The sequence below is a fragment of the Diabrotica virgifera genome, chromosome 9, assembly GCF_917563875.1.
Source record: "Diabrotica virgifera virgifera chromosome 9, PGI_DIABVI_V3a".
Classification (NCBI taxonomy): domain Eukaryota; kingdom Metazoa; phylum Arthropoda; class Insecta; order Coleoptera; family Chrysomelidae; genus Diabrotica; species Diabrotica virgifera.
This window is the reverse complement of record NC_065451.1, coordinates 67,937,880-67,950,445: the sequence shown is the minus strand read 5'-3', so window position 1 is coordinate 67,950,445 and position 12,566 is coordinate 67,937,880. Positions and strand designations below refer to the sequence as shown.

Genomic DNA, 12,566 nt, shown 5'->3' with positions numbered 1-12,566 from the left:
AAGTTATTAATTTATTTAAAATATATCATAGTGTAATTTCAATATTTCAGATAAAAATATAAGATATAAGTTGTTTATTAGCCTGTTAATTCGGGGTTATCGGTTATATCCACACACATACGATAATAATTAAATCCAATGAACATTTTAAAGACCAGAAAATGAAACAACATAGTTGGAAATTCCACGGCAGCAAGGAGCATACCTTCGTTTATTTCCTAATCCATTGTAACACATAAAACAGGTAAATATTTTATAAATAATAGTATAAATAAATGAACACAAAGTTTGTTTACGGTTCGTATAATTTATAGGCTGTGTGTTGTTGAAATAAGTCATTGTTTCTACTCATGCGCAAGCGCAAAAATTACGCTATGTCGAATTATAAATTTTTAGGTAATACGCATCGAGATACGGGAGTGCAACAATTAATGCGCAAGCGTATATGTCAAAAAGATGGGTTACGTTCAAGGTTCATAGATAGGGGTTAGGTTATCTCATAACTATGTGGGCGGAAGCGAGAGGGAGGGGAATGCCTACGTCACTCGTACGACAAAGTCAAGTTTGACAGTTGTTTGTGGTTATATTTCCGTATATTTTTGTGGAATTTTCTTATAATATCGTTTATTTGTTTAATATTTGTTGAGTTTTTAAGCATACCCAAGTAGCAATTTTTCGACGCATTGGTTGTCAGTACAAACAAATGCACTGTATATAACGTTGCCCGAGAGCATTTTAAGTTGTTTCGGCCAACGTCCCCTATCCCGACTGACATTGCGATGTTACAACTTTAAGTAATGCCTTTAGTTACACGGGCAACTAATTTATTACCATTGTGACAACTACATATCACAGTTCAGTTTTTTCAACAATCGCAACGACTTAAAAACGTTATAATGCTAAACTAATTTACGCCCTGGCCGACTCTGAAGTTGTCTGTCACGACCCTAGGTGTTGTTCTAGGTGTGTGACACCTTTGCGGCAACTTCAGAAGGAGAAAAAGAATTTACTTTATAACCTTATTTTTTTCTTATTATTATATGTTTTATTTTGCTGGAAATTTTCGATTTATTTAACAACCTGTTCGTTTGTTTTTTTAATAGCTGGTTTCCATTCCATTGTCCTCTGTTTTATCAGTAGATTTGATAACCTTAATCTTTCAATCTTTGTATCAGCTTTGCTAGACGGGGTTGCCTGCTAGACGGGGTTGCCAGGTCAGTTTTTACTCTTTCATTAGTTTTGCTTTCACAAAATCAGTAGATTCTTTTTAGGCCATGTAAATACAGTAAACTTATACAGTAATCTGCATATCCGTCTTAACTGTCCAAGAGGAATTCCAAAAAATTGGAAACCTAATTATTCCAAAACAACAACTGGTAATTACCATTTTTTAGCTAAAATCTACTAAATCAAAAACTAAAATATACTTAAGGATTTTTGGGATATATTTGGGATTTTTGATAATAAAAACAACAGTTAACTTAAGGGGATAGGCGCAAAATGTCGCCCGTTAAAATGTTCAATGTATTTTAAATGTTTTCATTTTTTGCGAATCCTGAGAAAACTAATAAGTATTTTGAAAAATTTAAACGCAGAAAGAAAGATTACGTTATTACCGAGGACCGAAAGTCACTGAAAACTTCTATAATGTTTATTTTAATAAGTTACAGGGGTGAAAAAAAGACAAAATGTAGTGTCATTTTAATTCCAAATATCTCATTCAAAAGAAACGTTTTGGTTTTTCTAAATAATGCAGTCTTTCATTCTGCGTTTAAATTTTTCAAAAATACTTATTATAGTTTCCTCATGATTCGAAAAAAATGAATAGGTACATTTAACAACTAGAATATTTTGTCATCCACTAATTTTAACAGCTGCATGTCTGGATCAAATTCTTCAAACAATTGTTTCGCATTTAACATTAGAAACACGTGAACACAACATTTTGTGTTTTGCAAAGTTACATATGTTTAGATATTTTAGTTTTCCATCGTTAGCTTCTATAATAGGCTCACCGAATGCCAGAACTCTTCAATAACACCTGAAATACTGCTTGCACTGTTACTTGAAATCTGCAAGTTTGTTACACAAGAATCTAGTTTCCCGTTTCATTTCTCTGTAATATTCATCATCTACGTCCTGAATCTTATTTTCGGTAATGACCTAATTATTCTGAATCTTATTTTCGGTCTTATTTTCGGATTGGGAAATTGTAACCAAATGTGTGAAAATTAATTTAGAAATGGGGTAAATACTATTAAAAAGCAAATTTTATTTTAGTCATAACAAAATGTTGAAATATAACAAAAATCTACTAAACAATATTACCTACTAGAATATTTTAAAAAATATCAAAAATCTACCAAAAAAGTAGAAATCTCCAAAATGTGGCAACGCTGTTAAGGAGAATGCTACACTTTTGACACTGGTCACATGACCTCTCTGTCACCCAATAAGAGGGTGCGTTCTAAAATAGTTGGGATAGTCAGCGCGGCCGGGCTTGGTTGGCGATTGGACTTCTAAGTTGTCTTATCGGTCTAGGGTTGGTAATAAGGTATTTTTTAGTAATAAGGTAATATTGTTTAATGCACCATTTTGGTTTTACTTGAGATTTTTGGGATGCAAAGAAAATGAAAATACAGAATATAAAAAATGATACCTTTAAAAGCACCATCAATACATTAAATTTATACAGAACATCTTTAACATAAATTTTAACTTTTATATTAAAATTTGATTTTTTTAAATTTGCATATTTTTTGTCAAAAATGTCGTAAAAAAGTAGCGCGTGTGTTTTTTAAAGGTGAAATATCCATATTTGACGGTAATCTGAGATGCGTTTATAAATTTTCAGATCAGGTAATTTTGTTTAAGTCCTTTATGTATTGATATAAATTTAAATACCTAATACGATGTCAAAATAGTTACCATTTTGGTTTTCGCATTCACCATACAGGTGTTAAAAATATAGGTAAAAAAACATAACTAGTCTGACTCCTTGAGCAACCATTGCACGCGCAGGTTCTTTTTATAGTCGCTTCAGTTGTCTTATGCAACGCTTACGAAACGATGTTGCTTCATAGGAGGTTGCCTAGGCAACGTCAAGACAACTCAAAAATCGTCCACCAAATTAGTGCAGAATAGGGTCGTCTTCTAGGCAATAACAACGTTGTAACAAAACGTTGCCACGCGGTAGACAACGTTGTCGCGTCGACAAATTGCTACTTGGGTATAAGGACAATATTACTATAATTACTTATTTGGGTCCTATACAAAGGCAGTAATGACTTGTGAAGTGTGTTTTCGTAACCGTGTAAAGTTAGTTTAAAAATTATAATATTACACATAATATGTAGTTTTGTATGTTATAATAGTAAAACATTTTTTAGATGAGTGGTGGTAACATTTGTAGCATAGCTATATGTAAAAGCAACTCCAAAATTCCTGAACCAGATGGAAACAAAATAATGTTTTTGGGACATTTCCCAAATACCTTAACATTATCAAACAATAATGGATAATAAAATATTACAAGATAAATGGGCCTCTAAACATAAGAAAATAGGTAGCAAACATTTCCTCGTGTCTGAATATGTTAATATTATGTTACGTCTTTTTTATATTTTAACCTAATAATAAATTATTTATATTATTCGTTCTTTTGTTGTTGCATACCACCAAAAATGATAAAAGTGCTGCACATTCCACGAAAAACATAATAAGTAAGTACCTACATATTAGTATTTTTGATTTTAAACTTTTTCTTCTATTTTTTTGGATTTTTGTGCTAATTAAATTGTTTTCTCCATTTAAAACACACATAATAAGTGTTAAATAAATTCTAGTTTTTTGTTAGCACACTATTGATTTTTAAGGGAAAAATTGATATAATTACCAATATAAGAACCACTTAATATACCTATACCCAAGAAAATCTCAAAATATATTGCAAAACCTAAGTTTTTGAACCTTTTATTAGCATTGACTCTTATGACAATTTTAAAATTGTCGTACGGATGACGTATTCCCGCCTTTAAAAAGCCAGCCTTTGATTGGTCTACAGTTATGAGACAACCTACGCCCTAATCTATTAACCTTGGGTTACGTTTACGTATTTGTGTGCACAAAAACTCCCTATTGACATAATATTTTCTTACGTCTCCAGTCCGTTTCTTACGTCTCCGTTGCGTCTACGTCTACGCTACGTCAAACTATAAATCCAACTTAACGCTCCTGCGCAGTAAACAAAATCCGTTCCAACAAAAATATGATTGTCATCGGATCGTCCTTCACACTGTTCCAACAAGAACCGTGATGATCATTTCAGTAATCGGGCAATTCGCTCCGAGCGTTAACAAAGTGTCAAAGCATAATCGACCGACCTGCTCATGGTGGCGGTTTTTTGAAATTTTATAAGGACGCTTTGTGTATGTTTAAATGAGATATTTAAAAAAAATGCCGTGTCACGCTAGTGATACTATGTATTAATATAAACAGAAAATAAAAACGCACTTAATCTGATATAAATTCTTCACTTTCCAATATTGATTATCAGTTTGATTTTGTATACATAACCTCACTATCGCAGTTTATGTCAATAAATCTTTATTAACGAAAAAGAAAATATTTTTGTTGCACTATAAATTACAGTATAAATTAATAACTAATGAATTCTAACAATTGTATTCGGTTATTATCACTACAAAATAAAATATTCAAGTTTAACAAAATAATCCCATAAGACTCAATGTTAAAACGTCCTTACAAAATCTGACAGCGTGTCATGTGACTGTAAGTAGAGGGGAGACACACGGAGCCAATAGGGTTTTTCAATGATTGTTCATTTGTTTCGAGCTTCTGTCATGTGTGACATAATAGGTCTGTTCCTTTGTTTTTTAGTGTTACACTTTTGAGTGTAAGTGTACGAAATTCTATGGACATTTGAGTGTAAAATGACAGCGGATGTGACAGCGGCTCATGACAGCGGACAATAATAGGGAGTTTTTGTTGCTACGTAACGTACGCATCTCCGTATACGTAAAGCCACTAACGTGTCGTAGAGGATGAACGTTAAAATAGGTAGTTTTTGTGACTGCCTTAACGTAACGTAAAGCAAATCGTAAAGTAATTTTTAAATTCCGTTGACATTAAAAAAATAAAACAATGTTCACACAATATACAATTAATATACAAATGTAAAAAAAGATAAATGAATGATGAAATTGTATGGTTTTTATTGCTTCTATTTAAATATAAAAATATTATTTTTCCTTAGGTTAAAATTTTTTTATTTTTGTTTATACCTACTTTTTAGTTGTAAATTATTGTACCTACATCAGAATTCCAGTATAATGTAAATAGTTTGTTCATATTTATTTGAAAATTTTACAGAAATTAGGTCATTTATTTATCAAGTTATTAATTGTGGTGATCACAGTATTTCTTAAATTAATACAAGATTTGTTTGTTTTGCTTTATTAATAGACAACTTGAAAACAATAAAATTTTAAATCTATTATGAAGTTCCAATTTCCAATTACAAACACAGAATAATTTTACTCAATTAGACTAAACCAATTACCAATATAACCTTAAATATTTATAAACGGGTAGTACGCTGATGAAATGTTCATGTTCATTTGGTAGCCATTGGTAGGTAATCTGGTAATCGCCAATCGGGCAAGATCCTCGTGTGCATTCGGTGACTTTCGTCTCGATAGGGATGCGTTCTCACGTACGTATCAGAGCGCTACTTTAGGTAATACGCATCGAGATACGGGAGTTTAACCATTAATGCGCAAGCGTATATGTCAAAAAGATGGGTTACGTTTACGTATTTGTGTGCACAAAAACTCCCTAGTATTAAACGAAAATTATCGGTGTGCCAATCAAGCAAAGGGACAAGGACAGGGTTGCCAATTTAGTAGATTTTCTACTAGATCTAGTAGAATTTCTTGTGATTTAGTGGGAAAATTTTAAATCTAGTAGATTTTAGAATCTGGTAGAAAATATAGTAGATTTTACTAGGTTTTGGTTGTAAGAAAGGAATCTTTTATTTTGACAAATGACAATGACATTAAATATTTTTATTTTTGTAAAAAATTATAAAAATAACCTCTAAAATGTGCTAAAATTCCATTTTTGTTACGTTACCTGTAATATATATAAAAAGTAAAAAGATCATGAAAAAGAGTAAAACGTTGAATTTAATTAGTATTTTGTCATTTAAAGAGTAAGATAACCCATAATACTCATCCTACAATATTATGGAAGTGCATTTAGAAAAAGTACTCTATTTTAGGAGTTGTCAAATACTTTTGCATATTATGGATTATGGGCACATAAAATGGGGAATTTATGGACAATGTATTGTTAGGGAATATCCAGTTCTCAACTACCTATTAATGACACCATAGCAGAATCTTCGACAGCAGTTGAAGTGCATTTTAATCAATCATAAATTGCTTCAATTGTTATTGAAAGAAGGTTTGGTATTTTAAAGAGATTTTTCGTATTAATATGTGAACTGAGATGCAATGCAACATACCTTTTGTTCCAATAATAGCAGCTTTACAAATATTGCAGTTGTTTAGAGAAAACATTGAAATATTGGCAACTAAGCCTGCGGTTATTAATTCAAACAAACTGTGGCAGTACATTTATACATTTTTAACCAGGAGAAAGTCTAGTGCAACTTTTTGTGTAGTGTGTGTTTGTTTGTTTTAAAATGTTGCCATTTAAGGCAAATACAGTAAAACCTCCGTTAACCGAAACCTTTTTAACCAAAACATCGTTTAACCGAAATGGCTCACAGTTTCAATAATTTTGTCAATATAAAGGAAATTAATCAAAAAGCAATAAAATCAAGGAAAATGAACATGTTTAGAGTATTTTTTAAAGAATTCTTCTATTTTCTTTTGTGTTTCCCTTTGACAATGATGTTTTGTAGCTATATCTCTCCAATACTATGTAATCTGATAAAAGAAGAGTACAAAAACAATGTCATTTTTAACTGAAATTCTTGTTATTTAAAACAGCATATCCCCAATTATTTTGGTTAACGGAGGTTTTACTGTAAATGGCTAATGTTGATAATATATTATTTTTCTTGGACTGCAGTTTGTTAATAAATTTATAAATACATAGGTACATGATATTGGTGTTTGATTTGAAGTATCATTTAAAGTATGCTATATCACATTCCGTTAAAAGAACTTCCACAGCTAGCAAAAATGTATGAATAAACAAATTGTTTTAAAGGACAAAAAAATAATAAGTAAAGGAATTGGATTTATGGTGTTTTTTTTATAGCACATTTAAATAAACAAATGCTGATGGCATGCAAATGAAAGTGTAATACTTTTGGTCTTAGTTCAAAACTTTATAGATTCTAATGCATAAAGTATTAAAATTTAAAAAATAAATACTTAAACCTTTGTTTTATTGTATTAACCTGTTTATATTGTTAATACCATTTATGTTATATATCTGTTGTATTAAACTCCTACTTTTGAATCCAGCATTTTAACAAATTCTAAACTTTTCCACAATGTCTCGTCTCAATAATGATATTTGTGCATTCAAATTAATTTACATTGCATCTTAAATACCTTAGATTGCATATCAACCAAAGGATAACATGGAACAAACACCTCCAAATGAAATGCAGGCAGTTGGATCTCAAGTTCAGACAAATGTACTGGCTCCTTGGTAGGATATCCAAATTGTCATTAAATAACAAATTACTACTATACAAAGCCATGTTGAAATCAATTAGGATGTATGGTATCCATCTCTGGGATTGTGCTAAATTAACACACATCACAACCATACAGAGATTTCAATCAAAAGTCTTTAGACCAATTACTGGCGCACCCTGGTATGTCAGTAATCTCACAATGATCTGAATATTCCCTTCGTAATACATGAAATACAGCGTAAAGTGACCAACCATGAAAGTCGAACAAGAAACCAAGACAACGAACTGATCAAACATATCTACCAATGGACGAATACACAGAAGACTCAAGCGAACGTGGCTACAAGATTTAATAAAACAGTGAAATAAACCTATAAGACGAAGCATCATTGGATGCTCCTCCTTCCTTGCTTAAAATTTCATTCAAACTTACTTAAAACTTTTAAGAAATTGATTGTAAATAAAAGTTCATAAGGAGAAAGAAATATATACAAATGTTATTTTAATTCCGATATACCTACCTTTAAAGACGTTACAAAAGACAGCAAACATACCATTGTAGGTTTAGAATTAGAGGAAATTGAAAATATTTTAAGTAGTTGAGTAAATGTTGTTTAAGTAAATGAATTTTGTACAAAATATACGATTTGATATTTTTTGCCTAGAACTTATAGTTGTCTTTTACATGTTTACATATGGATGCCTCAGAAGTCAAACGGTGTAAGTCACATTCTCCCTAAAAATGACTTATGCGATACAACACTTATAATATAATATTATTATTTCCTTGTTTGTATTTATGAATATGTTACCCATATTATAATAGATAGAGACACTTTATTTCATTTTAATAACTACTTATCCTTTCAGTTAAATACAACTTATTTTTACCTATTTCTTCTTGGAGAGGATATTTTTGTGATATCTGCAATCAGATGAAATTGCCAATGCTTGCAGACTTGCAACATTTTATCAATAGGGGTTTATTGAGAGTTAGAAATGAACTGTAATGCACTATTTTTACTGGAAATAAGCTATAATTTTATATTAAAATCAGTTTACAATTCAAAACGTTAAACTAACTTAATTTTGAAGTAAAATTTTTGATAGTAAACTGTGTTAAGCAGAAGAAAGTGACGTTAAAAAAATTAAATGTACAAAATGTATTAGAATTTAAAAAAAAAAGGTAGTTCTTAATCAATGGTATTAGTTAAATCAACTTGTTTCTCTTGTTTTCACCACTTTCTCCTAGAGAGGATATACTTTTCTATAGAATAAGTATTTAACATTTTTTTAATTATTTTTTAGAAGTTTCAATTATGTTGTTTATGTGTGGTTTATGTAAATATAAAAATTATTATATTTTAAATAAACATGGTTTTTGTTGTTTTTAACATATAATAACCTGTCATCTGTCATTTCTTCTTCTTTTTAGCTGTCATCTGTCATTTCTTCTTCTTTTTTGGGCTGTCATATGTCATTTCTTCTTCTTTTTTGGCTGTCAAGTGTCATTTTTTGAGCAAATAATTTAGTAGCATTTTTGGTAGATTTTATCCTCCATCTAGTAGAATTTAGTAGATTTTATACCTAAATCTAGTAGAAAACGACGTTCGGTCGTTGGCAACCCTGGACAAGGAACTTCCGAATATGGCCTAACTGGGGGCACATAACATAACATAACCTAATCCTAATATTTACATTTGTAAAGAATATCCTGTTTGTTTTTATTGTCGATTGTGCAGCGAAATTGTGTGCAGCAAATCAAATATAAAGTAGTTTATCGCCTACAGAACTGAATTAGTCCATAGCAGTTATCAGTTTTTCTTTCTTGGGAAGCTTATACATGTAACTTGTATTGTTGTAAATTGTGGGAGTAGGGCAGACAGGGAAAAGTCTTATTTTGTACTGTTCCCAAGGCTCCCCATGCAATACATTTAAATGAATTATCCAAACAAAGCCGGGGACAATGGATAAAAGCCACAAGAAGAACAGATATAAGGGAACTAAAATTAAAATATGAAAAGTAAACATTTTATAAGTGGTAAGTTTAATGTAATTCAATTAATAAGGATTTTAAATGTCTACAATAATAATAAAGATGTGATAATTCAAGCTTAATTATTAGGAAAGCCAGCCATGTTTCACTTCCATGAAGCAGAGAAGGGAGGTATATAATATACTGTCCCTTTTGTCTTCTCACTAATTTCTCTTTTGCTAATGAAACCTGTAGTGAGGGAGTGATATAATCGTGATGTTTTAGCAATTGTGTTGTTCTATTTTTTTTGCATTTTTTGTCTATTATAGTTTATAAATATTCAAAATCATTCATATGTTCTACTAAATTTCCGTCTAGGTTTATATGGATTTCTCTCAGTGTCTTGGAAATAAGTAAAGTTTTAGTCTTTGCTAATTTTATTTTCATTCCTTTGTCTGCAAGTTCTCTCGTCTATAAATTTAGGTTGCTTTGTAAAGATTTCTCTGAACTTGGTATCAATGCAATGTCATCTGCAGATACACATTTACTCAGAGTTATACTTTTTAATCAATGGTAACCTAAATCTAATTTTCGGGACTCTACTGCATTTTTTTATTGGTTCATTCATATATATATAATATAATGAATAGCAGTGAGCTTAAAACTCCACCTTGCCTTACTCCTTGTGTATTAGCAAATTTGTTTGATTCACAGTTTAATGCTCGCACAATGTTCCAGTACATAAATTTGACTTGCATCAATTAGTTCTCCTCCAACATCGAACAGTTCAAGCCCTTTCCAAATGTGATGTCCGGGTACCTTGTCAAAGGCTTTTTCCATTGTCTTATAGTAAAGATATGATCTTGGACACTGTGCCCGGTCAGAAACCTTTTTGTGCATCGTCTAGTTGATGTTCCACTTTCTTTCTCAGTCTCATCTCCAGTGTTCATTCATAAATCTTAGCCAGTACACTTAGCATGAAAATACCTCGATAATTTGAACATTACTTTTTTACCTCCCTTCTTTACCAGAAGAGCCATTACTGCTGTTGCCCAATCTTCTGGGATGCGTTTCTGTTTCCAAATTGTTATCAGTAATTTGTGTAAGTAGTGTAATGCAGATTCCCCCATATATTTCAACAATCGTGTTTTGATATTATCTATTCCTGCCACTACCATTTTTCATTTTTGCAATGGCTTCCGTTAATTCTTCCATTGTTATTTCATTACTCAACTCTTTGGAATATTTACTCCATCTATTAACTATATCTTGTGGTTGGGTAAGTGTTTCTCCATTTTATTTTTTTTTATTTGCACGACAGTACTACCTGATTTACCTCTCATTTTTTCAGACCTTAATAGAACAATTTTTGGTTTGTCCTACTACTTTCTTGCTCCATCTTTTCTCCAAATCTCTCCCACTGTTCCAATTTAGCTTTTTTAACTTTTTCTTTCACAAGCTTCCTTGCTTATTAACTGTTATTTTCTAGATAAGCTCTCCATGGTACTTTCTTTTCTTTCACAGCTATTTTTATCTCTTCGCTCCACCAACTAGTCCTTTTTTTTTGACTACTTTTATTCAATAAAAATATTAAAATACTCTTGTGATAGTGAAGAGACAGTTTATGTTTCCTTTCGATCCAGAGGCGATACACAATCTCCAGACAGTTGTTTCTGCCTTACGGCGTCCCCAGTGGAGCTGCCTGCACACCTCTGAATCAAAACGAAATCAAATTGTCTATTTAAGTGGAATTTCAAAAATAGTTATCTACTATTAGGATGCTTCAGCGATATCTCTTAAAGAAAAGAGAAAAGTCCCAGATACAAAATTCACTATTAAAATAGTAAATAATTATTTAAATCTGAAACTTTTCTTATTGGAACCCCTTTCTGGTACATCCTTAATCTCTTTTTGACTTTTACAATTTCGGACTTTGAATTATCTTTCTGATCTTTTTTCTAGATTAATGAAAGCAGAATGTAACTATATACTGCAGAGTCCTTTTCCCTTTCTTTATTCATCATCTCTTGTCTTATAAATTGTAAAAGTCAGAGATTAAGGATGTTACCAGAAAGAAGTTCCAATAAGAAAAGTGTCAGATATAAATAATTATTTACTATTTTTATTTTAATAGTGAATTTTATATCTGGGACTTTTCTTTATTCTTGTGATACTTTCCACATTTTTATGATTTTTTATGGTACACAATGTAGAATTTTTATTTATGTCTTTGTTTTAGGAACAACCACCAGATATTTAAAAGGTATAAAAAGAAGAAACTGCTGGAATTTCAAAACAAATGTGTTTGACTAGTAAAGATTTGGATAAATAACAGGAGTTACTTTGGGCTATAGCTATGTGCAGATTTATTTCCTTGTGGCTTCCTATGTTAATTCTTATTAATTATACACTTAAATATGTTTTTAGTCTCAGGAAGATTTTATATTTGATTATTTTTGAATAAACATTATTATTATTATTACCTTAATTTCCATTAAATAAATTAACTGTAATCAATAAAGTAATCGTTTAATTGTTAATAAATTATCAAGTATGATTCCCAAATATTTTATTTGTTTGACACCTTCTATGGGCTGATTGTGAGATTATAGTTAAGGTACCAAGGGTATTATAAGGATAATAACACTTGAGGTCAATGGTGTATATACCGAGGGCCTTTGGCCTGAGGGATATAAGTTGACTGAAAGCGATATTATCGTTAATACCCGTGGTGCCTTCAACATTTAATGTCCGACTAAATTATTTTTTATAGGCAAAAAATTGAAGGAATTTTGAATTAATTAGTTTTCAAATAAGTACATTTACCAGCAATAGTCGTAACGTAATTGTGGTAACCATAGTTTTACTTGGGTTGTTATTTGTCAACTTGAC

General features: G+C 30.9%; 2 long non-coding RNA genes across 2 annotated transcripts; both read left to right on the top strand.

Annotated features, from left to right (window-relative positions):
- The first annotated feature begins 3,230 nt into the window (after positions 1-3,230).
- LOC126891855 (uncharacterized) lies at positions 3,231-3,652 on the top strand. The gene is made up of 2 exons (XR_007700596.1): positions 3,231-3,318; positions 3,390-3,652. It is a non-coding gene; the product is annotated as an uncharacterized LOC126891855 (long non-coding RNA).
- Positions 3,653-8,900: 5,248 nt separating this feature from the next.
- On the top strand, positions 8,901-12,231 carry LOC126891799 (uncharacterized). Its single transcript, XR_007700574.1, has 2 exons — positions 8,901-9,740; positions 11,914-12,231. It is a non-coding gene; the product is annotated as an uncharacterized LOC126891799 (long non-coding RNA).
- Positions 12,232-12,566: the final 335 nt, after the last annotated feature.